Here is a 4,761-nt window from a genome sequence, read left to right on the forward strand (position 1 = left end):
AATAACTTCATCTGAATCAAGTCTGTCAAGTTTTAAACTCTCAGATTGTGAACATATCAGTAATTTTCAGTCTGTTTTCATGGACGTCCTTTCAGTGGTGATGTCAGGGATGATTTTGAAGAAGCTCATCAAACTGAACCATCAGCAGATCACTGCTCCAAAACCAGAACATGATCCGAGTCTCCCTCCACCACCAGAACACCAGCTTTACTAACGTGGTAGATCAGTGTAGTACAGATCAATAACTGATGAGTCATTTGATCAAAATCACTGAGTGCTTCACGTCTGACCCTCTGATGCTTCTGTAGACATTTTGCATATTTAATGAATGTCTGACAGTTTTACATTCATTCTATGAACACAGTGGAAATGTTGTGTTATAGTCTCCATGTTGTTTCCAGCATCATAAATTCTTAAGTTCAGAAAATTAGATTCTTTCTTCACAGCTGAAAAACAACAACATTTATTCTCTATTGAAATCTGCATCGTCCACTCCAAAGGTCACAATCTGAAGGTAACATCTGGTTTTGTTCCCTGTGGTTAACTCTGAGCATCAGTATGGTGGGATTTATCCACTACATCCACACCACTGTGGTTCAGTGTTGTCCTGATGGAGTAACAGCAGCCAGTATGATCCAGGCTTTAGCTGCTGGGACTCTGTGTGACCTCTCAGACTGTTTAACAGATCAGACACAAAGAGAATCAGAGCAGCTCTGTTCTTTAAAGACAAACATGAACCCACTCAGGTCACACTTTCCCCACAGATATGAGCATCACTGTCCTCAAACAGCAAATGACCAAGTCGAACATTTGGATCTTTTCTCTTTCATTGTTTTCTTTTTAATGAATCTTTGTAACAATCTGAGGATGTTTCAGGTCATATTTATCCAGGAAACACAAACATGTAAAGGAGTCATCACAGCTCTCTGACCTCGTTGCTCCAGGTTCACCACCGAAGTCTGGATTTTCTTCTTTGGACCGGTCGCTCCTCACAGACGGACAGCTGGATCCTGCAGACTGTGACCTCTGACCTCTGCAGACACAAACATGATTGAAGCAGCTGTGATCACACAGACTGCAGATAATGCAGCTGTTTCCTGTCAGTAACATCCTCTTAGATTAGAGTTCAGCTTTTTACAGGAAAACTGGACAAAACTGATTTTTGTTACAAACTCATTTTCATTTCCTCTCAGCTCACAAACACAGTCAGACAATCAACCAGAGTCAACACTGATTATAATGTCAGTGCAGAATTATTTCTGTTACTCAGTGAGTTCAGCTCTCTGACCTCGTTGCTCCAGGTTCACCACTGAACTCTGGATTTGGATCTTTGGACCGGTCACTCCTCACAGACGGACAGCTGGACCCTGCAGACTCTGCTCTGTCCTCCTCTTCCTCCATCATCATCTTCAGTCAGTCTGAGAGGTAAACCACAAACACTCAGTGAGTTCACATTAACAGGAGGAACTGAGTTACAGTCGCTGACCTCTGACCCGTCATGTGACCTAGAAACGAGGTCAATATGTCTGTAGGTTCAGTCATCCAGGTCATGTGATCTAAGGAGCTTGGAGAGAAAAGAGACGTCTTTAAGTTTCTGGAAGACGTTTCATCTGAGAAGCTTCTTCAGCTCTAAAACCAAACGGTGGAGAGTCCCAGATATTTAAACCTGAGAGGGAAAGAAAGCATGTCGCTGACCCACCACTGATGTTATTTCAAGGAGGAAACTGAGAGCCTTTGCACCAGGAGCACAAACATCAGCTCCAGCAATGATCCACTGATGTGTTTTTATTCCATGTATGAATGTTGTTATTGACAGAGATGACGTTTGTGTGTCAGTGATGCAGTGACTGTTGTTGTTACCTGTACAGGCTGGTTAGACTCTATGAAACAGATCATACAGATCTCTGCATGTTAGAAGAGACTATTAAAGGTCATGAATGAGACAAAGGCAGGGAGGCGTCCTTTACAGCTAAACAGCAGAGTGAGAGAACAGCCAGCACCTCTACATTTATCACATTATACAGCACATGTATGATACTGACAGGGATGAGAAGAATTTAGTGATTCTGATCCCATCATTGATATTACTTATTGATTCTCAGTAGCTCTGCTCTGACAGTCACCACCATCACTGAGCAGCATATCAAAGACATTTGTGCACATTAACTGCATGTTGTGGCTCAAATGTTTGTGCATGTTGGAGGCATTTCCTCTTTGTTGTGATCAGTGTTGGTCATTACTCAAAACAGTCATTATTACACATATTACACAGAACACTTTGATTAAAAGTAATGGAGTACGTTACTTCATTACTCCTCATAACATTACTTTGATGTTACTGTGTAAAATGCTCATTTTATCACGGTGCTGGTCTGGGGTCAGTGTTTACTCAGCTTTAACGTCACTCTGGGTTCTTGGCTAGCCTAGCTTTAGCTTAGTGTTAGCATGCTGTGTGCTAGCTCAGCGTCAGAGCTCTGCAGGTGTCTCGTGTGTAAACATTAATCACAGTGACAGTAAAGGAGGTAAAGGGCTGTGACGTCATCACGTACGCTGCGTCCTCTGTGGGCTCTGAGTGAACTCAAAGTACAAACTACAAGTACACAAACACGAACGTAGCTCAGAGTGGCGGACACACTCGGCCTCGTTGGTCCAGCTGTGAGTCCGTTACCGTGAACTATGGAGCGGCAGATTTGTGCTGAACTAAGCTGCACACAGCTGATGTTAGCCAGGAAACATTACACACTGACTTTAATGGAGAGACCGGAAATACAAACACACACAGTTTGTTGTGTGAAGAAATCAAACACGAGCTGAACAAACAGTAAAGTTCCTAAAGACAAACTGTTAAAGGAGGAAACAAAGCAAACTTACAGTTTCTTCACACACCAACAACAAGCTCCACTCCACACCTGGACACTAAACACGGACACACAGGTGAGCTGCTTCCTGGAAGGAGGCGGGACTCCACCTGAAACTCAGCACAGGTGGGAGGGGCTCAGCTCTGTGTGTGCTGATGTGTTAACTTTAAAAATATGCCGTCTGACTGCTCAGACTGAGTCAGAGTAAAGTTCACATGCTGACGTGTGGAGACATGAAACCTTGTTGTAGCTGCAGGTGTGAACACACTGATCCCAGATCAGCTCTGCTGTATTTGTAACATGAACATTTCTGCTGCAAAGCTTCAAATGTTCAGCATGTTTCTCTGTTTCCAGTCTATAGATGCAGTCACACTTTCTACCTTCACCTGTGCAGTAAAGACTGAGAGCAGAGCTGAAACCAAGCGTCCAATCAGTGAGCAGCATCAACACCGGAGCTTCATTCAGACTCTGTTATTGAAGATGTTGTTGGTACAAAGTTCATCTGCTGCTCACATGAATCCATGAAAGATTTATTTCACTGAATGTTTCTTCAAAGCTCATTTCAACCTGTTGAAGTCATGAATGAAAGTGCAGACTGAGAGTGGATCACATGATGTTTGAGGTGTGTCATGTGACATGTTCAGTATTGTCACACATGTCTAGATTGTCCCTGATATCATAACTGCTCAAACACTGATGATTATATTTGAAGAATTATTCCTGATGGCAGCAAAGTTTGAATGGAGCTCTCTGTCTGTGCTGATTTGTCGCCCTCTGGAGGTCAAAGCACAAACTGCATGATGTCACTGTAACCACCACAGTGACAGGAAGTGTTTTTATGACTGAAACACTGAAATGATGCTAACGGCTGTCGTTAGGCTCACTGACAGCAGTGCTGATGTGTTCATGTCAAACACTGGCTCAGGTCAGACTCCTTCATCCTTCTCCAGCGTGAGGCCGCCCTCAGACCCACAGGAGCTCTGACCTTTGACCTCCTGACCCTAACCATTTTAGTCTTGTTGCATCTTTAAATGCAAATCCATCCAAACTGTAGCCGAGCAAAAGAAGCTGGAAGCTGTTCTATGAATGATGTTGTTGAAGGAGCTTGGAAAGAAAAGCGTCTGGACTTCTTTAAGTTGCTTGAAGACGTTTCACCTTCATCCGAGAAGCTTTTTCAGTTCGAAGGTCAAATGGTGGAGAGTCCCAGATTTTAAGCCCTATGGGAGTGTCACCAAAGAGGGACATGGACACCTTAATGCCCACTTACATCCTGGGACATTTGATCACAGGAAATCACATGATAGGGTGGGGCACAATGGCTTCATCCAAAACCTTGGCTGATTGTGACCCACACCCGTTCTCACACCGTGGCTCGTGTGATTCGGTAGAGGATCAACAGGGGCTCCGTGTCCCTGAATTTAAACTGAATTTAAACACAACTGCTGAGTTCATGTGTTCTGCTCTGACAGCTGCCATGTGTCACAGCCTGGATAATAAACCCATCAAACTTCACTCAGCTCCAATAACACCATCAGTGTTTGATCTTCAGAGGATTCATCAGCTTTAACCACGATAGAAGCAGGAAGTTAAGATGAAGATGCACCAGGTTGTGACTGAAGGACAAAGCTGAAACATACAGATGTGAACAGATTCAAGATTCAAAGCGTTTATTGTCATATGTACAGAAGAAAGAGCATGCTCAATGCCAAGTTAGATAAGGGTTAAAAGAACAAGATAAGAATAATAAAAACATAAAAATGAGGATAAAAAATAATATAAAAAAATAAAATAAAAAGATAAATAACTGCAAATAAGTACAAATAAGTAATTGAAGACACGTGTGGGAGGAGGTATAGCCCCCCTGAGAGGGGCAACGTGTGAAAGTTTGTGGATGTTCTTTGTC

The sequence above is a fragment of the Mchenga conophoros genome, linkage group LG3, assembly GCF_057382185.1.
Source record: "Mchenga conophoros isolate Kocher_MC1m ecotype Shallow Benthic linkage group LG3, M_conophoros_male_GT1.1, whole genome shotgun sequence".
NCBI lineage: Eukaryota > Metazoa > Chordata > Actinopteri > Cichliformes > Cichlidae > Mchenga > Mchenga conophoros.